Genomic DNA, 22,172 nt, shown 5'->3' with positions numbered 1-22,172 from the left:
AATGTGAGGGGGTAAAATGATGACAGTTATAATAATAAAGAAGTGCCTCACGTACATAGGAGCTAACCTGAAGGATTTGTCCTAGAATGCAAAGTGAAACGGAATTGTATAGCTCTGCAAGAATAAACTCAAAAGGCATGAGTGGACAGTATGACAGATCAAACAAGCATGGAGTCCTAGAATGCCAAGTGAAACATCACAATTATTTAAAGTAAATTGCATTTTTCTTAACTATACAAACTTGGGGACCTTTACATTAGGAATTACTTTCAGCATATGCTGGAATATGGCCATTAAATTCTTGAACAAGGTGGTTAGGCAGTAACTACCATCTGGTAGGCTGATAGGCCTGCCTGTCCTGAAGTAAACACTCCACTTTGCCTTTTGGCCCAGATTTCAGATTGAGGGGTGGCATGAGGTGGGCATTAATGTAAAGGATCCAAGTTCTGTATAGTTAGGAAAAATACAATTTATTTACAAAATTGTGATTTGTTCCTACACGATATACAAACCGTAAGTCCTATACATTAGGAAGACTCACTGATTGGTGTTCAGCACAGCTGGGCTATCCCTCCTGGTCGTAAGAGCGAGGAGTGTCCTGCCTCTGACTTGATTGGAGTAAAGGAGCTGCATGATCAAGAGTCAGACTATTGGGCCAGTCTCCTTCCTCCCCTTGCTAGATAAAGAAGCGGGATAGCTTCTATGATTCTGTTAAGAAAAATAGAAAGGATACACGATGTGCAAGCTTATCGCATCAAATCCCCGACCAGCAAGTGCAAGTTCAAGTCCTATTCTCAACCTGAAGGAAAAGAGGAGGGGAAAGTGGAGACGCCAGTCACTCTCGCATCCTTCTTACCTCTAGAACCACACACCATAGGCGAGATACAACTTGTCCTCTTGAAGGAGCTGGATAAGCAAACAACTTGTAAGCATCCACCACCAGTACAAGGACCTGTGGGCAGACCAGAAGGAAGAAAGATATAGTGGTCGTAATGAGACCGCATCTATTTATCTTCCAGTCCGACATATTCTTCAGAGTGACGAAAAGTACCCAGCCACTGGCACTGCTCACTCTCTGAGTCAGCGAACAGTGGACGTATCTAACTGCAGAGAAGTTTCTCACGATCTCCTTGGACTCGGAGGAAGACGTGTCATTAGACTCTTCTGCATTGGATAAAGGTATTGACACTCAATGGAGGGTGTCGATCCTTCGTAGGTACAGCAACACACCAATATGACAAAGTAATGACTGATCTGGATTAACCAATACAAAGGCCAAAGCGCAGGAGACCATGAAGGATTTGGACTCGTCAACAGATGCCGAATCATTGCACATCCGAGACGTAGTCACGACATGAAGGGTGATGTAATTCAAATGTTGAACATTAAGCTTGAGAAAATAAAAAATGCAGCTAAAAAATTAAAGTAAAAATTACTATCAGCTGAATGAAAAATGGTTTGACCAAAACTTATCATGATTATTTAATGTGTGTTTGTATCTCCCCTGTCTCCCACACACACAGTTTCTATTACTATAGGCTTTGAGGCTATGAAAAATAGATATCTCTTCACCATGTTTGAAAGGTAACTTTAGGTTTGGCAAATTACAAAAATACATCAAGTAAATATCTAACTAAGAATTTGTCAAGACTAAGTCAGCATTTTATTTATCAGTCTCTTTATAGATGGCTGATAAATAACAATAGCCAATGCCCAGGTACTCTATCAACCCTTTGTTTCATTAAGTTTCACTTTACTTTGCTGTGTTTAAAAATTTGACAAATTCAAGTCTGATGTCACATGACCACATATCAGCTTAACCCAACTAAAGAGAAGGCAAACAACATGAACATCCGAAGTCAATCGTAAGCTGTTCTCCGAGATCTAATCAATAGTCCATAGTCACAGCAAAAAACTAAGGTGCCTAGACAGGGGTACCCATATCCTATTACGCTCTTGATGTCATCCGTCATTGGATACTTATCAATTTTTGGCATAAGACAGACGCTTCATATGTCTGACCTATCTTCAAAGGAAGCAATATACCAAGCATACAACCTTGAACCCATATGTGGGGCTGATTATAACAAAGAATAAGCTTATTGAACATTGGTTTGAATATTCAGTGAATGTTATTCCTTAAACTGAAAGATTTGCCTAACAATATAAAGATGAGGAGAAATTTACATACAGGACATGTGATGATAAAACATGACTTAGTCATACACGAGAAGCTTTGTACAAAATGTCCACCACGAGGACACAGGAAATAATGAAATATTAAAAAAATCTACAAACAGGAACCTCAAAACAGCTTTGTATAAAATGTCCACCACGAGGACACAGGAAATAATGAAATATTAAAAAAAAACTACAAACAGGAACCTCAAAACAGACTTGACTCCTTGACATTCTCTTTTTTTGTACAAGATGTCTTCAAAACCATCTTTAAAAACAACCCATACGAAATCAAGAGCCTGAAGAGTTTTTAATAAAGATTCTTCTGTCAAGCAGAACCTTGAAAAAATGTCAACAAAACTACAGTAGAATTCGGTGAGATCCTAAAACACCTAGTTTTTATTCCTGCTTTTGTTAAAGCACTTGCCATCCCAAAATTTGATATGAAAAACTTATGTTCAGTATCTTGCTGATCTCCGCAACATCCTGTCGAATTAGACTTATTGCCAGCCAGATGATTATCTCTATTGTAAGTATATCAGGACAGCTTCCCGTAATACTTCATGCAACCAAATAGCTCATGAAATTAACATATACAATTTTTTTTCACTATGGTTTATCAAATACTACTACGAATGTAGTTTAAAGAGACTTCTAAAATTTACTCAGTAATGGATAGTGTTTCTTCATGTTGCTGTGGTCTCGTGCAGTCTCCCATTTCACCTCCGGGTTCTTCACCAAGCTTGATTTCTCTCCCTGGCATCAAATCTGAAAATGACAGCACATCATCACTAGCTGCATCATTAAAGAATAATAAAATGGTACACTAATGAAGAAAACTGAAATCTCTTAAGTGAAAATAACAGCCTTCCATTGAGCTGCAATAATTAATTTAAAAAATAAATCTTCCTTTTACTATGAAAGAATCATTCTGTACTGAACAAATACATAATTACAAACACGAGTACAGAAGAGCAACTAAGATTACTTAATTACAAAGCATAAGAACTTCCAATTTCAAAGGAATTATACATCTTATAACTGGCACTCATAATTGAGGTGCTTAGAACCCGAAGGTCGCAAGCACTGTTTTTTTTTTTTAAACGAGAAAATTGCAGACTCATTACTTGCCAACTATAATAAAACATATTAATATGAGGTTTGTTTAATTTTGTAATAAACATTTATAATTTTTATGTGTGTACCTATGTCTCAGATTTTTAAGACTAATGGAAATCACCACAAAAAAATAGAACAAAGACAGATGAATAGGGTAAACACAAATTACAATAATGCAGATATAAAAAACAAGTAAAAACAACATTCTTAATACCAAAAACAAAGTACTACCTTAATGACTAACCTCAGGAACATTCTGAAGTCTGCACAAGTTTTCCTCTGTAGTATAGTGGGGAACTATGGCACTTTAGTCGAGGACGAGAGCCATCTCATCCTCTTCAGGCTCATCTGGGTCTGTAGTGGAAAAAAAGAGCCCTCTTCCTCCCTGATTATTTTATGGAAATATTCAGCTTTGGAGGCAGGAGCAACATAATGCACCAAGTCCTCCAAATCTTTAAGTTTTTGTGCCATCAGTGGATTAGGGCCAGAATACTTGGGAGGAAGGCTGACCTTAGCAAGGTTGAAGGCTTTACGGTTGTAAGCTTTCCTTCCTGTTATAAGCCTGACCCTCTTAGGCGATGGTTCATTATAGCTAACAATCAACCATGGAGAAGCCCTCCACATACAATACACTATAGCTGAGGACCTGGGCATTGCTGAAGTTTATTTTCTGCTCACAATGTTTTTGTACATTGTACCAACATAAACAAAATCTTTCCTCTCCATTTCCACTACAAGAAATCCGTAGCACTTCTGAAGAGACGAACGTAGTAGTATTGCTTCGTCTCAATGGTATAATTTCTTCTGAACTTTGTTTAAGGAGACCAAAATGCCTATCATAAGGCACGTAGGAGTGACCTGGCACGAGGAAAATGGGATCTATATTAAAGAATTTTTTTGGGTGGATCCGATACAAGCACATCGTCACAATATTAATGTTTTTATTCTGACCACTCCAATTGTCAGAAAACAGTACAAGATTATTTTGGTCACTATGATTTTCCTCTATGTAGTGCATGAGGCAACTGGCAATTTCCACGCTGCCTTTTCTAGCTGTAGCCTCATCCCACACGTACATAACCGACCTTGTAGTTATGAATTGTACCACAATTTTCCTCTAGTAATAGGCCACATTGGTCGTCAGCTTTGGAGTAAGCACTGTCAGTTGTAGATCAGAATCACTAGGCCAACGTCTCATTTGCTTTGTCGTAATAAGAAGAATCTATGAAATTAGTGAGAAGTTCTCTACCTTTTTTTGCCAAAGTCTCTTGCTCAAACAAAGTCTCTTCCACTCACGAATCCTCTCCTCATGACCCTCACACACGTTGCAAAACCAATGTTGAATTCAGTATTGAAAACATGCCTATAGTACGACAGTTTCACTTTTTCAACATTTAGTTCAGTGTCCATGTATTCCACTATAGGTCATACACCTTGGTTACGGTCATGCCATGTGACAGTGACACTGACTGTCATGTGATGATGTGAAGCGATTCAAGCGAAGGGTTTGTTTTGATGTGGATACCAAGTTAGCGTCGTACGCGAGCGCTGATTGGCCCGTGAGACAATAACGCACTCTGATTGGCTAGGTATGCCTACAACACACGGACGAAGGGCTGTGATTCGCTCACTCGACCCCGGTTAGAGTCACACGAGGCTTTGTGGTTCCAACTCAATCTATCGTATGCGTGCTGCAAATAAGGCTAGAATTCTCCTAACTTCTATAGCGTTTTAAACCTTATGGTTATATTATGAATTCTACGAAAATGTTCTAGACGTTTTTATGAACAAACCGTTCCCGACGGAAGTTGCGCTAGCGACCTTTTGATTCTAAGCGTCTCAATTTTGGTTTTACCAATATTAAAATATCAAATCACAACAAGAACTGCGACCTCATGTATGTTATGTTTCATACGTAAGTTAACCCATCAAACAGTATTAGAGGTGGAACTTGTGTGTTTACAAGACAGTATTTGAACAAGCAAGTATTTGATGTTGATGTATCAATCGCAGATCAGATATGGTTCCGATTAAAATGTATACCAGGTGTTTTGCTTGGAGCATGTTATGTCCCTCCTGCCGATTCCGAATATTTCAGTTATAGCCAATTAAGTAAAATCCAAGAAAAGATAAAAACTAGTGAATGTAGTAATAGATGTATTGTAATGGGTGATATGAATTCCAGGTTAGGGACTTCCATTAGAGAGCTCACAGAACGATTAGGCCTAGTTGATTATTCGTACCCCTTTATACCAGATCCGATACCCACACCCAATGACAATGCTGTAGCTATATTTGGTTTGTGTGTAGAAGAACAGTTACTTATTGTTAATAATTTAAAAACACCTTATTCTTATTACCAGAGCAGAAAGACTTTTCGAAGAGGGAGAGAATGGATTTCTGAAATTGACACATGTATCGTATCAAAGAAGCTGGTTAAGTTTATCACCGATTTTCATGTAATTGATAATGATTTATTACCATCAGATCATGCTCCTATTCCAATTGTGTTGCAACCTCCTTCCGTCTCTCGTGAGTTGATTAAGTTACGAGCATCAGAGTTGGGCATGCATGGAGCGGAGTATAGTGACATATCAACGACGTGCAATCGACTGACCAAACGGTCAATTCAGTTTCAAAAGATAGACGGTGATGTGTTTCTGACTAAGCTTAGTGGCCACAGAGTAGAGCTAGATAGAGATGAGGATATAGATTTGTCAGCCTTACGCCTTAGCAATACTCTATATGATTGTCCCTCCACTGGTGTATCTCGTGAGAATCCTGAAGGAATTTTAATAAATAATGGCCAGAGTAGATGGGATAGATTGTTGGAGGAAAATGATCAGGCTTGGATCTGGGGTGCAATTGATTGGAAAGGTCAAATTATAGAGGACCCAAGTAATTCAGACTCTAAGCCGAGTGATGAGCAATTCAAAGAATATTTTGAGCAAATATTTAACCCTCCTAATGTAGACAGTCTTAATATAGACGATTTTCATTCAGATGTAACTATACCTGTATTGGACGATCCAATTACTCCAGCTGAGGTACAGACTCAGGTAAAAAGGTTAAAGCCCAATAAAGCCAGTGGACCTGACGGTCTACCCCAAGGTTTGTTCAAAATGTTACCGTTTGAGTGGATCATGCTAATTGCTACATTATTTAATAATCTGTTTTTGTCTACTTCTTACCCATTAAGTTGGATAGCAGCAAAGATGCATACAATATTCAAACGAGGAAGTAGGGCTTCTCCGGGTAATTACATAGGCATTAATGTAATTAATAGTATAGCTAGGATTTACGATATGGTCTTATGTGCTCGTCTTAGTCATTGGTTTAAGCCGTGTAGGGAGCAAGCCAGGAAGTCAAGCGGGGAGGGGATGTGTAGAGCAAATAGTAACTTTGAGGCTATTGGTGTACGTAGCTAGGGGGAAGAAATTGAAGCTTTTTGTAACCTTTGTTGATTTTAGAAGAGCTTATGATTGTGTACCTAGACATAAGTCATTTTCTGTGCTAAAACGAACGGGATATGGGATGACTATGCTTTTAGCATTGGTGGCTGTATATCGTTGCACAAATAGTGTGATTGGTACCTCTCTCCTTGCTGCTACTGTTTGTGTGCGCCAAGGCTCACCTACCTCATGTATTTTATTTGTTTTATATGTAAATGTTATGATACAAATGATAAAACGTAATTGCCCTTTGGATGGTTTTCTTGCTTGATTGCATATTATGGTAATGATGGATGACACTGTCCTCCTATCCACTACAAAGGATGGTATGGAACATAAAATAAGGATTTTGTATGAATTTTGTAATTCCTATGGGATGATTAAAACTAAATTTATGGTGATTAATGGTACTAGGGAAGACAAAGAACCCATAGTATGTAATTCTGATGTGATTAGTTACTGTAATCAGTACATTTATCTAGGCAGTCCTTTTACGGATGATGGTTCTCCCACAACAACTATCAAGCAGCATGCAATAAGTAAAATGTGTCATACTCTGAAATTTATTTAATTTATAAGTAGAAACATTGATGTGCCATTTTTAGTTAAGAAGAAAATTTTTGATGTTGCTATTATGTCAGCTATATTATATTCATGTGAGTCATGGCTAAATGGTAATATTAAACCCATCGACAAGCAATATAAATGGTGTATTAAACCACTTTTGGGGGTCAGAAAGACTACTAATAATGACGTACGTATGATAGAACTGGGACTTCGAGGCAAAGAAGATTCTTCAAAAAGATGTGGCTTGAAAGGAATAATATGGATGATGACCCTTTAATTCACGCCATGCGAATATTGATGAACTATAATGACTCTGTTTCGAGGTATATACGAAACCTTATCTCTGATAATACTGATGATATTGAGGAAGGAAAATGTGAACTGCAATTAAAGGTCAGAAACTCCAATTCCAATAGGATTGTGTTCTATAAAACTGTTAACCCAAATTTAGTCGTTCATGATATTTATACAAACCAATTAAGACTTAATGAAATAGAACGTGTATCATGAACAAGAATGCGGTTGAGTGCTCATTCATTGGCAGTTGAGACAGGTCGGTGGAACAGAAGAGGTAGGGGCCGTCTGCCGATGGATGAGAGGTTGTGTTCATGCGGTGAGGTCCAGACAGAGACTCATGTCATTGAAAATTGTCCACTGTCGTTACAGATCAGGCAGACGCATAACGTTACCACAGCTTTAGACTTGCTAGTAACCAGAACCGATTATGATGTAGTATGTAAAACTGTACATAAGCTTCTTTCCTTGTATTGAATGTAACACGTTATTATAATGTGTAAAATGTAATTACAGGAACTTGTTGATGGCGTATGGTTAAATTGGTTTAGTTTTAGTTTTAGTACAATATATGTGTAATTGAAATTCATTTAGTTTATATAAGAGATTGTACAAAATCTACTGTACTTAATTTTGTAATTTGGACCAAATACTCTTTTGTAAAATTCATATTATTTTGTATTGTGGTCAATAAAAATATCTATCTACCTATCTATGCACGGTTGATATAACTCGAGTTATTTTGAAGCCAGGATACTCCACGAACCTATGAGAAAATTAACTGAACTCCTGACAGGACATAGATGATCACCGAAAATCAAAGCATGGCGATGGTTGGCAGTAATTCTACATACTATGATAAACGGAAATTATTGAACTTTGCCGCGTGTTTGGTTAGGGACAGTTATCCAAGTGGATTCGTTGCTAAATTACTTAAGAGTTTTATCACTGAATATATTTTTTAAACAACAGTCTTTCACTCTTTATAACATTTCTAATCGAGAGTAAGCTGGAATGGAGATAAAGTAAAAGGCTAAACAGTGGGTGCAACTAAGGGCCGAGGGGACGAAGCAAACAAGCATTAATAATGCACTGATACCCTACGGAGGGTCCGTCCGACATTGCCATAACCTGTCTAGCTGTGAGAAACGGTAGGTGTTGTTCGTGAAAAGCCCGTAGACTTCAACCACCCAAGAAAAACTACTATATCATAATCATCACCTTATGAAGGACTAACTACGCATATGTAGTTGTCAATCGAAGAATTTTTTATTTCAGAAAAGTGAAAGTTTCTACTGCATTAAAATAAATATATGTATATATATATATATATATATATATATATATATATATCTTCTTCTTCTTCTTTCCAGCTTGTTCCCATTTTTATATGGGGTCGCCGTTTCGGATGAGCCGTTTCCATCTATTTCTATCCTGCGCTTCTGCCTCATCAATTCCCTTCTCATGTAAGTCTCCTCTCACACAGTCCTTCCATCTCTTTCTTGGTCTCCCTCTTTTTCTTCTTCCTTGCACCTCCACCCCTATAGTATGTCTCCCAGCGTGGTCCTCATCTCTCCTCAACAGGTGTCCATACCATCTCAGCCTCCCCTCATGCACTTTCTTTGATACTTCCACCACCTTAGTCGACCCCCGTATGTAGTCATTTCTGATCCTATCCTCTCTTGTCACCCCAGACATCCACCTAAGCATTCTCATTTCTGCTACATACATCTTCTTCTGCTCTGTTTTTCTCATGCTTGCTGTTTCCGTACCATACAGCATTGCTGTTCTTACCACCGTCTTGTGAAATTTTCCTTTTAACCTAAGCGGCACTCTTTTGTCACAAAGAACTCCAGAGACCGCTCTCCAGTTGTTCCAGCCTGCCTGTACCCGATGTTTTACTTCTTCTTCCATACTTCCTCCAGCGTTAACAAAAGATCCCAAATACTTAAACTTATCAACTCTCCTTATTTGCTCTCCACCAAGCTGAATACTTTCTCTATCATCCCCCTCAGTGGTGGTACAAATATATTCTGTCTTAGAGCTACTTATTCTCAATTCTCATTCCTCTGTCCTCCAGTACTTGTCTCCATCTTTCCAATTTCACTTCCAGATCTTCCCTGCTCTCTGCACACAGAACAATATCATCCGCAAACAATATGTTCCATGGTACTGTCTCCCTTACTTCCTCTAATATAACATCCATCACTATGTTAAAGATAAATGGGTTCAGAGCCGACCCCTGGTGTAATCCTACTCTCACCTCAAAACCTTCTGTCTCCCCAACACTGCTCCTCACTCTGGTAAATACATTCCGGTACATCTCTTGTATCAATCGCACATACTTCTCTGGCACCATCTTCTCCCTCAGGCTCCTCCATACCTCTTGTCTCGGGACTCGGTCATAAGCCTTTTCAAGGTCAATGAATACCACATGTAGGTCCCTTTGTCTTTCCCCGAATTTCTCCATTATTTGCCTCAGACAAAAGATACCATCTGTTGTTCCCCTTCCCTTCATAAATCCCATCTGCTCTTTACCTATTTGTACTTCTTCTCTCAGTCTAGCATCTATTATCCTTTCCAGTATCTTCAAAGTATGGGACATCAATTTAATGCCCCCATAATTACCACACTCTTGGACATCGCCTTTCCCTTTAAAAATTGGGATCAATATCTCCCACGCCACTCATTTGGTATCTTTTCCTGTTCAAGGATCTTTATCATAAGATCGTACAGTATATCCACTCCTTTATCTCCTAATGCTTTCCATGCCTCCACCGGAATCATGTCTGGTCCGGTTGCCTTCCCATTCTTCATCTTCATCAGTGCATTTAGTACCTCTTGCCTAGAAAACCTCATTACCATGCCAATGTTCACTTGCCCATCCTCTCTTATTAGTCTATTATTTTCTTCATTTAACAACTGTTCGAAATATTCTTTCCATCTCTTCACAATGTCTTCCTCCTTTCTAAGTACTACACCATCTTGATCCTTTATTTGTTTGATATGTGTTATATCTTTGGTGCTCTTATTTCTAGCCTTTGATAGCTTGATCATCTTCTTTAATCCTTCCTTAGTCCCCAGCTCATTATACACATCATCATACGACTTTGCTTTAGCTTGGGCTACCACCTTTTTCACCACCTTGTTTTTCTCTCTGTACCTATTTCTGTCTTCCACTGACTGTGACTCTTCCCATCTTTTCTTTGCCTCCTCCTTATCTTTTACTACTTCTCAATGTCTTCATCCCACCACCAACTCTCCTTTTCTTCCCATATGATACCAGATGTCTCTCCTAGCAGCTCCTTTCCATGCCTTCTCATTACTGCTGCATTTCGTGCCCACCATTCTTGAACATCTTCAATCCCTATATCAATATCCTCCAAAACCCTCCTCTTAAACTCTCTCTTCTTATCCCCTTCCTTCTCTAATTTGTACCATTTAATTTTCCTTATCCCTTTAGCTTTGGTTTTTCTTTCCCTTTTCAACTTCAAATCCATACATAGCAGTCTGTGTTGGGGGCCTACATGGTCGCCTGGAATAACTTTGCAGTTCTTGACCTCCACCAGATTTATCCTTTTATACAAGAAGTAGTCTATCTGGAAGAATCTTCCCCCACTCCTATATGTTATTAGGTGCTCCCTTTTCTTCTTAAAGAATGTGTTTACTATTGCCATGTCGAATGACACAGCAAAGTCCACTACACTCTCTCCTTCTGGGTTTCTCTCCCCAATTCCATGGACCCCATGCACCCGCCCAATCGCCTCATTTTCACTTCCGACATGGCCATTCAAATCTGCCCCAACTATCACCCTCTCATGCTCTTCCAGTTCTTGCATTATTCCATCCACCAGTCTCTCCAGAAATTTCCCTCTTCTTCTTGTGGCTTGTGCAACCAACTTGTGGTGCATATGCGCTTATAACATTCAGAATCTCTCCTCCATAACATATCTTCAATCTGATGATACGGTCATTCTTTCTATGCACTTCTATTACCGAGTTCTTTAGTTCACTAGACAGTACTATGCCAACTCCATTTCTACCTTGTTTATTTGCTCCACTATAATATAGCTTATATCCATCTCCCAACTCTTTAGCTTTATTTCCTTTCCACCGCGTTTCTTGCACACGCATAACATCTACTCTCTTTTCTCTCATCAAGTCAGCCAATTCTCTGCCTCTCCCAGTCATGGACCCAACATTTAGCTGACATACTCTAAACCCAATGTGAGCTCGCTTCTTTAGCTGCACGCCACCCGCTCCTGATGCAGTAGCCCTCGCCTTACCACAGAGTTAGGGCGATGTCTCTGTGCGTCGTTTACGGAGTACGCCCTAGCATTACCTCTTTCCATATTTCGGCTCATTCCATTTTTTGGTTTTGGCACAGATTTTTACAGCCGGATGCCCTTCCTGACACCAACCCTCCCTATTTATCCAGGCTTGGGACCGGCACCAATAAGGACTTGTTTGCCCCCCCAGGTGGCTAGGTTATATATATATATATATATATATTATATATATATATATATATATATATATATATATATATATATATATGTATATGTATATATATATATATATATATATATATATATATATATATATATATATATATATATATATATATATATACGTACACAGGATCGTACATAAAACATGATTTTCACATTTTCGCGGTCTTTCCAGTTTCCAGTTTCATCGGGTAGCTGCAGCTGCCTTTGGGTATCTTAAGATATTAGTAAAACAACTCTTATCTGGAATCATCTGAGCGCAACATTTACTATACATATTTATGCATACTAGTTATGTATAATAGGTTAACTATAGTAACCCCAAACATTCTCCTCCCTCTAAAATCTAAATGACTAAATTATGTAGGTACAGCAAATACAGCCATTCTATATTATACAGCATTACGTGCAAAAGCATATATACACAGTTAAATATGAAAGAAAAAACACAAAAACCATTAGCATTCACATTTATCTTTTTTAACATTACTGAAGGTTATATATAAAAATGCTTTATTGCAATGTTACTCCAACCCTTACCAGCCAAATAATAGCAACCGAATTACTTTTCTATTTAAACGAACGTGTGTGTGTGTGTGTGTGTGTGTGTCACTTTAAAAGTTTTTAATTGTCTCAAAACTTGCATAATTCTGACGCTCATTTTAATGTACCAAAGTAAGGATACAAGTTCGAATGTCGAACCCAAAGGTTTTCTTAACTGAATAACAGGATACTGACAACTATTGTCAGTGAATCTTACATGCCATAGGCATCTGTGTCATCAAAATTTCTAAAAAGTGCAATTATCATAATTTCATTAAATATGGAACAAATGTTAACTACGCATGGTTATATCTGTACATAGAACACAACCTAAAACATCATTTCATTCCATTCCTATACAGAACTCTAAACAGAATATAAGCATTTCAATAAGCTAAAAATGACTATAATTAATATTAACTTTTTATCTGTTGGGCAAGGAGACTACTAACATTTCGGTAGAATGTGAAACTAAATGAGGCAAACCTAGCATTCCTTAACTGAAGACTGAACTGTAGGACTTAATTTACCATTATCATTATCTATTTACATATAAAAACTGGGTTTGTTGGGATGATATTAAATCCAATAGCTGGTATATAATTAAATATGAGTTTTCTAAGTGCATCGTAGAAATTTTTGTCATGGATACTTTTGCATAAAACTTTCTACGATGCACTAAGAAAACTCATATTTGATTATATACCAGCTATAAGATTTAATATCATCCCAATAAACCCACTCAGTTTAGGTAGCTTGTTTAAATTCAAGGATAAACTTGACCCTTTGATGACCTCATGTGTTGTGTACAAGTTTAATTGCCCTAGATGTAATCTGGGGACCTGCGAGGGATCCACACAGAGGTTACTGTGGGTCAGAATTGATTACCATAAGGGCGTTAGCTATAGAACTGGTAACAAACTTGCTAATCCTGAATTTTCTAATATCAGACAACACGCCAATAAATGCAAGCAGAATATACAAAAAGATTTTGAAACTACTGACAATTCTGGAGTCCTTGTTTATTAAACAGCTTGTTCCTCAATTGAACACGCAGTCTTCCTCGACAACTCTTTACCTAACGTGAGCTGTTGCCGGTCATTTCTGGTTTGTTCCTTCTGACTTCTGTCTTTCCTTTCTCTCTTGATGGTTGGTTCTGCTAATTAGTTTTTTATTTTTTTATCTTGTCTTTTATAATGTATTATGTCTTATTTGTAATTTAGCGCTTTTAATGTTAATTTTATTGTTTTATGTCTTTACAGCTTGAAAATGAAACCTTTGTGTTTTGAAACGTTGCAATAAATGTATTTTAAGGACCACCTGAGGTGTACTTCCTCCTACAAGTCTTCTATTTTTCGAGTTACTAGTAACCACCATACCTTGGAACGCTATATATATATATATATATATATATATATATATATATATATATATACTTTTGAAAACTTTTCGTATGTAGAGCAGTAAAATTTTTCACATTGGCTTTCGTATCTCGAGTTTTTCGTAAGTAGAGCCTTTCGTATCTCGAGGTACTACTGTATATATATATATATATATATATATATATATATATATATATATATATATACACAGTAGTACCTCGAGATACGAAAGGCTCTACTTACGAAAAACTCGAGATACGAAAGCCAATGTGAAAAATTTTACTGCTCTACATACGAAAAGTTTTCAAGATATGAAAGGTTGTTGCTGTAAAGTCCCAAGATTCTCCCGGACCACCGAGAACAATTTTAAAACTCCCGCGCCGCCAACTGAGTAAACTCGCCACCATCCTCCCGCTCTCCCATTGGTTCCTGATGCTAGTCACCCCATAAGGTCCTGCTCTCCTATTGGTCAGCATCTACCCCTTGTGCTTTAAGTATTCTATTGGTAAAAGGATGCTGTAAATTGAAAAACTTATTCATGCAATACATTTAATAAAAAAAAAAAAACATTAGGTAAAGATAGAATAAAGAATAGAAATGAATGGTTATTATACTGTTTGGTAGTTTCAGTAGTTGAAGAGAGATAATGAAAATTTATGGCTTACTGTGTAAAGTGATTGCTTGCCGATCGTTCGATACTCGTAAGTGCTGGATGTAAACAGACGTTTGGAAGCTTTTTTTTGTTTGTTTATTATAGTTAATGGTTACTTAATTAATAATTATTTGAAATGAGTACATGCAATACATTTAATAAAAAAATTGTGAATTAGATATCATAAAATATAAAATAAATCAGACTGCCAACAAATACGTATTTTTTAGAATTCTTCTTCTGCTTTATTATTATGTTACGTATACGTATGTTTCGTTATAGCTGTCAGTAACTCAGTATCTCCATTAGGTAAAGATAGAATAAGGAATAGAAATGAATGGATTATACTACTGTTTGGTAGTTTCATTAGTTGAAGAGAGATACTAATGACAATTTATGGCTTACTATGTGCTAGGAAAAATGATTGCTTGGCGCTCGTTCGATACTCGTAAGACGGGTAAGAGCTGAATGTAAACAATCGATTGGAAGGTTTGTTTTTTGTTTGTTTGTGTATTATAGTTAATGATTAATTAATAATTATTTGAAATGAGTACATACTGATTATTTATACATTTTATTGGCATATTCTAAGCTTTTAGCTCTTAGGTTTAGATGTCAGAATCATAGACTAGGCTACAGTAGCAACCGCTAACATAGGCTAGGATTATTGCTAAGGGACATAGTATGCTAAAGTCGTAATAAAATGGGGTTGAACATTACATGCAGTTGAATATTAATCAAGTATGTACAGTATTGCCTTTTTGGAGTCCTATTTCTTCTGTTGGATCGGCGTTGTAACCCTAGAACATGTGTTTTGGGCCTGAAAATATAATTTACTGGGGTGTTTTTGGAGGGCTTGGAACGGATTAGCCATTTTACATGTAAAATGTGTTCCAAGATACGAAAAACTCATAATACGAAGGCCGCCTCGGAACGGATTAATTTCGTATCTCGAGGTACCACTATATACATAAACGAATATACACAATTTATTAAAAATTTTCACGAATACATTAAGCGAAAGCCTGCAGGAATTAAACGAGTACCATTCAAATACGCCACTCCCTCCTAGCTTCTAGTTTACCAAAAGACTTGAATTTGGCCTATTTCTGCCTCCTGAGATAGGACCAGTCCTTTACCTCTCCCTTTACTCATGTAACTGGGTAAAACCCCCCCATCGTAATTACACAACAGATCCAAATACCCATAATTGTGGAAATTTTAAGAGATGCTTATCATATTTTAATTTTTATTTTTGATGATAGTCACGTTAATGAAAACTGATTTTCTTTTTGTTTTAAATTAATGTATATATATATATATATATATATATATATATATATATATATATATATATATATATATATATATTATATATATGTGTGTGTAAATGTAATAGCCACAATGCCCTCTTAACCTCTCAGATTGGATCTCAAGGCTTTTGGTGACAAGTATATAAATAAGAGAGCATAAAATCTGATAAGTTAAGTGGGCATTGTAGCTATTACATTTACATATGTATCTGGTAAAAGCGAGCAGTGCGTAGATTCTACATAAGTGTATATATATATATATATATATATATATATTATATATATATATATATATATAGATATATATATAATATAATATATATATATTATATCTATACTTATATTCAACATGTTCATTTAATAAAATAGTTATAAGAAAAATGAAACTAAAATCAACTTGGATTAACACAGCCAACACAACTGTCACCAGTTAACAACCAACTGTCCCAAGTTACATTCATTCTGTTCCTCAAGCAAGAGCCCGTGCCAACCCAAAGCTAGGTTAACCTAACGCGCTAACCTTTCCTTTGACCTACTTGCATAGTCTGCTCTGCTGAACAACTATCCACCAACTCTCACTTTAAGAATGCGGCCTTTTAAAAGTAATTTCCTAAAAAAAATTGGTATCATATCGTTGAAAGAGCATAGTTTGTATGCAGGATCATTACAATATTAATATAAGAAAGGCCCTGTTTGAATAACAATTAGCAGTTACTAACTGGTAACCGGTTGCACGTGATAGCTTCTACATTAATGAAATTTAAGACTATTAATAGTCATTCCACTTCAGCCTCGGCTTTTATTTTTTTACCTATTAAACAATAAACATATAATTATAATAAAATCTTAAGATTATATTATAATTATAATCTTAAGAATGATATATAATATAATCTTAAGAATGAAAACCTATTGAACAACTGAAAATTATGATCCAATCTAGGAAAAGCCACAAATTTATAACTAGCACTAGCATTTACGTTAACAGGGTACTATATAAATTGCAATAAAAAAAAATAACGAAATAAATGTAGCGAATCCCAAACTTAATCATCTTCAATGAGAGAGAGAGAGAGAGAGAGAGAGAGAGAGAGAGAGAGAGAGAGAGAGAGAGAGAGAGAGAGAGAGAGAGAGAGAGAGAGCTGCTAACCGTTTTTATGCACACCAATATCATCTAGACACCGAGGTTAAACAGACCATAAACCAGACACTACTAGTTTAAACCTTTGGGGATATTGAAGCAGCCTGAAGCTTATCCGTGAACTTTCGTCGAAAGAATTCCATGCTTGAACTTTTGAAAAAACTTACTTCACCCCAGCAAAGAAAAAAAAATCTCATTATGACTGCATGAAAAGTAACGTACTAAAATGTCATTCACGTTGCCGACGGGTAGGTCAGAGTGGCCATTTTCGGATTAATTATTTTCTTTTAAGAATTGTATATACCCTCTTATGGCGTAATTTCATCTTTCCAAAGCAACATCCTTAAAGAACCTCATTGTGGTACAATGCTAAAAACATGGACGTATCGAAAAACCTTTAACAGGAACGGCCTTCCTTTAAGTTTCTGGAACCTTGAAGGCTAAATTACCCCTAACAAAAGGAAAAAAGGCTCCTACGACATTGTTTGACGATGGTGTAGCTCCCCTATTCCCCATCCCCAGTCATTACTCTTGTTTTAACGGAACAGCCAATTACAGAGCATACGGTTTAAACATATGTATAGACCTATGTATACGATGCGACTGTACTGTCACATTTACTTTTCTTTTCTCAACTTTTTCTTGAACCTGTTAAGAGTCAACTCACTTTGATCTCACGAACTTATTGTAATTTATGTTGACGAATTAGGCGGCTTAGAATTAGCCTGCATGTGAAATAAAATTGAAACCATCTTAAACATCTAAATGTCTACCGAATTTCATTTCCTCTATGAAATGGTTTACTGTGAGCATCATCGAATTTCACATAGCCTTCGCTTAACCTCGGCAATCTAAGTTATGTGAACAAATAGCACATATGGGAAAATAACTGGGTAGATACGTGATTATGAGGGTATAAAATTTGTATCTAATCTTCCATAAGGAGAGAAATAATTGAGAGAGAGAGGAAATTTATCACTCAGGATCTTGGCATTCGTTCTGAAGAAATTAGCTAATCTGGAAAGCTTCCGGTCTTGCAAAAATCCCGATTCTCCCCTTGGTCACGCAGCTCGCATTACTGAAACTCAACAACAATTTTGAACGTTAAAATATTGCGTCTTCAATTCAGTGACCGCCTGATGGTCATTTGGGCAATTTGCCTATGCAGCACGTCTATGCTACATGGGCAACTAGCAAACACATAAACCTTATTTTTTTCCCACTGCTTATATACTATATTTTATGTCCATTTTACAATTACTGCTGGTGCATAACTGCTTTACGTTTAGCCTACTCCATTAAATATCTAAGTTATAGGGGCTGGGTAAGTGTGTTTTGGGTCAGATGAACAAAACATAACTAGTATATAACTTAAGCACTCTAGCACATTTCAGGTTAGGATGCATCCTTACTATAGCAATCTAGAACAGGTAAGTGAAGGTTAGAATGAATCCTTGTAATTAACAATGACTTATAGAGCTCTAGGTCAGGTTTGGTGGTGTTCACCCGCCGGTCAGATAAATGTAACCTCATATTGGGTTAGGTTAGAGAAGAGATGTGTAGGATGCGCCCCTGTAATTGGCCTTGTGACTTCTTTATTCTTTAACATGTTTAGGCACATGCTGATCATTGGAATGAAACACATATTTTTCACGCTGCTTTTGACATGGGTTTTGCATTCCTGACCCTTCCTGAGTATGCAAATTACCTCAGTTTCTCAGTGGACACATACTGGGGGATAAGGAAACAAAGACGTGGTTTGTAAAAAAAAAAGAAAAAAAAAAAGAAATGTAAAACACAAGATAGCACCAGAAAAATTTCAGACTCATATGCAGCAAGAACTCAAAGGGTAAAAGTAGATTAAACTTCAATTCCCAAGATTTTGATTGCAATCAAGTTGCAATATAACCCAACAAAAATATCAACCATTACAAAACAAAAAGGTAAAAACAGTTACGATACTACTTCAACCCATAAAAAACTACATATAACTGTAATGGAACTTGAAAAAAGTCCAATCTTGCCCAGAACCTACAATACTTTCTGTCTAAGCTGTATTGCAAAATTTAAAGTGAAAACTTTTCAGCATACGTTTTGAACGCTTCTGTTAAGATTAGTAGCCAGTAGTAATTTTACGGAATACTTAGGCTCTCCTTATGACCTACAACTAGGTACTGGGGACCACAGTAGAAAACAGTGTTTTGGGGTGGGCGAAGACACTGATGCATTTTAACATCCCAGTGAGACTCCTGTTAACATCCCTGAGAATCTGATTATTGTAAGGTTGGTATTCCTCTATAAGCATTCCGCATCGTTCGTCCCCGTGAATACGAAAGCCACCAGGAATTGGGGCGTCAAATGTATTTCGCCATGTTTAGTACCAGCCCCTTGGTGTTAATTACAGTCGTCTGAATAAATATTACTTAGAATTATTGTTCAGGAGGTAAAACTGCATAGAAAAACCGCAACTGCCATAGTCTAGGCCGCCGCGGAATAGTAATATAGATCTACCGTAAGGTTTATAGAGCATTTTATTAAGGGTTCCAGGGTCCCCGGCCGCCCCCCAATACAAAGGTAATACCTGGTGTCTTCAGTTGGGTTAGGTTATGTAGGGTAGTAACTGGTATTTATTTTGAATGGTAATTCTATAAAAAGAACTCTGAAAGGAGATATCGTATTAACATGTACTTTTAACTAAAAAATATAGAAAGACTTTATACAGTGCAGTATTGGTGAGGTTATTTGATTAATTTACCCAGATAACTGAAGAAATTTACCATCTTTTGCTTTCGATTTTGCGTTCATCCATCATCCTTACCTAGTACATACAGCGTTCCATGGAGCGCTTCTGTAGTGTTAACATTTTAATTAACAGGCCCTAGGTTGGATTAGGTAGATGGACTAAAGGTATTAATACCTTCCCCCTCCTAAATGGGTAAAGACTCTTTGGGTGAGCATACTTTATTTTGAATTTACCACGCCCAAAAGCACTTTCCCACTGTGGTCACCCGTAATTGGGGGTGCTCCCTCTATCTACCAGGATAAACGTCCGAAGTAAAAAAAAAAAAAAAAAAAAAAAAAAAAACACACAAACAAAGTTGAGTCACATTTTGTACTCTGGAATATGACTGTGGTTTAAGGTAAAAATTTACTACCATTCCAGTTCATTTAAATTGTGTCGTCACTTTGAAGCACTGGAAACCTTCATACCGACACGATACATGGTAACGGGATGTCAACTTTTCTGGCTAATTCAACGTAACTTGTGTTGGTAATGCATTAATGGAATTTAAACGTCCAATTCTGTAAGAGGCTTGGTAATCTCCGTGGTCTCTGACTTTCCTGATTCGTCTCCCTGTCAGACTCCAAAACACAAAGCGCATTTGTACCGTCAACATTCCCATGACCCGTTAATGACATCCTGACCTAAGTTACCTTCAAGGACACGACGAACTTCTAAGCAAGTTGGAACCTTTCGTCTTCCCCCGCGGATAGATTCAAGCCATTTATATACAATGAAGTGTCTACAGTACTCAATTTCTATCTCATGGAATGTTCGGCCTACTCATGGTCGACCTACATAACACAGACCAAGGTTTTTGTAAAGTACAAGTCCCTTGAAAATGCTTCATATCTTGTCCGTAGAAATGAAATTAGGTACTGATGTTAACAAATTCTGGACTTACCGCCATTTATGAGAATACTATCATTGATGATAGTCGAACAGATAGACCGCAGAAAAAAAAGTTAAACAATCCTCGGCACTAATCGAAAACTACTCCACAAGGAATGAAATCTCTCGTGGATTCTTCGGGTACGGAATAGAATGTTTATTGTTTACACAGGTGTCCAACATGACGTCAAAACCACTCCCATAATCCTTTGCGCTATCTGTCAAAGCGGCAGTTTTCGTGTTTATTTATTTATTGATTATTATTATTATTATTATTATTATTATTATTATTATTATTATTATTGTTATTTGGAGGCCCTTCTATCTGTTTTCAATTGATAGCATATGGTGTTCTTACAAATGGATATTGATAATGCCTTCTATATATTAAATATGTTTTTTGGATTACATAAATTTATTCTACAATGACGTCAGGTGTAATGATATTTTCATGTAAGGGTAATCAATTCGACCTGTTATTCTTATCAGAATGAAATATCGATCAGATTCTTGGTTTCTTTGTAATTGGAGAGGGAGACATTACGTATGCAATTTTCTATTGTGCACAGGGACTTGGTGACTGGAGATACTTTTGTCTTAAATTCTCTGTTCTGAAAATATTGCACCAATGAAGTTATAATGTACTCTTTATCAGATATAAGGGCATAGGAATAGTGCAATAATGATATCCATGCAAATTAATTAGTCCTACTTTGGACGAGAAGCCTAATCTGTTTCACTCTTAAAACTTCTCTTATTTTAAAATTTTGTTACATGAAATAAAGATAAAAAATTATATTATTACAAACAAATCCAATACATGAAACACGTTTATTTTTTTAATCAAAATTCTATAGAACAGAATATACAATTTTGGATGCTGGGACCTATGAAAGGAAAACTGAGAGTAAAATACAAAGGTGTAACAGGATGAAAACTGCTAGAAGAGGGTGGAAAGTAAGAAGGAAGAAAGAATATGAATGGAGAAACTGTAAAATGAATGAAAGGGGATGCAGCTAGAGGCAGAAGCGACGCTGCAAAGACCTTAAGTAATGCCTACAGTGCACGGCGCGAGGGGCACTGATGGCACTAACCCCCTACGGAAGTGATTTTTTTTTTGTAACAACTAAATCATGGGAATCTGAATAATTAAATTCAGATGCTTACTTCCTTAAGAACTGATCTACTGCAAGATCACATTGGCTAAATTACACGTTCCATTTGGAGTGGCATCAAAATTTACAATTTTGGGGTTAGGATAGGCTGGGCTGTATACAAAGGCTCTCTTATTACCCCGTAGAGTAAGTTAAACATCACATGCCTAAAGCTATAAGTGGTATTAGTGAG

The 22,172-nt window shown here is 36.8% G+C and overlaps 1 protein-coding gene across 6 annotated transcripts in view; it reads right to left on the bottom strand.

Moving 5' to 3' along the window:
* LOC135221829 (elastin-like) overlaps positions 1-22,172 on the bottom strand; it is a 241,857-nt gene that overhangs the window by 3,857 nt on the left and 215,828 nt on the right. The window contains exons 1-2 of one of the 6 annotated variants that reach the window (XR_010316096.1): positions 20,839-20,957; positions 2,844-2,946 (exon numbers count right to left, since the gene is read on the bottom strand). The exons of 2 other annotated variants lie outside the window; for them this stretch is intronic. The gene's annotated coding sequence lies outside the window, so the exon portion shown is untranslated. 3 more of the 6 variants (XR_010316094.1, XR_010316095.1, XR_010316097.1) reach the window with 3 other exon arrangements.

This window comes from Macrobrachium nipponense, chromosome 3, assembly GCF_015104395.2.
Source record: "Macrobrachium nipponense isolate FS-2020 chromosome 3, ASM1510439v2, whole genome shotgun sequence".
NCBI lineage: Eukaryota > Metazoa > Arthropoda > Malacostraca > Decapoda > Palaemonidae > Macrobrachium > Macrobrachium nipponense.
Note: the sequence above shows the minus strand (reverse complement) of the source record. Positions and strands in the feature narration are given on the sequence as shown.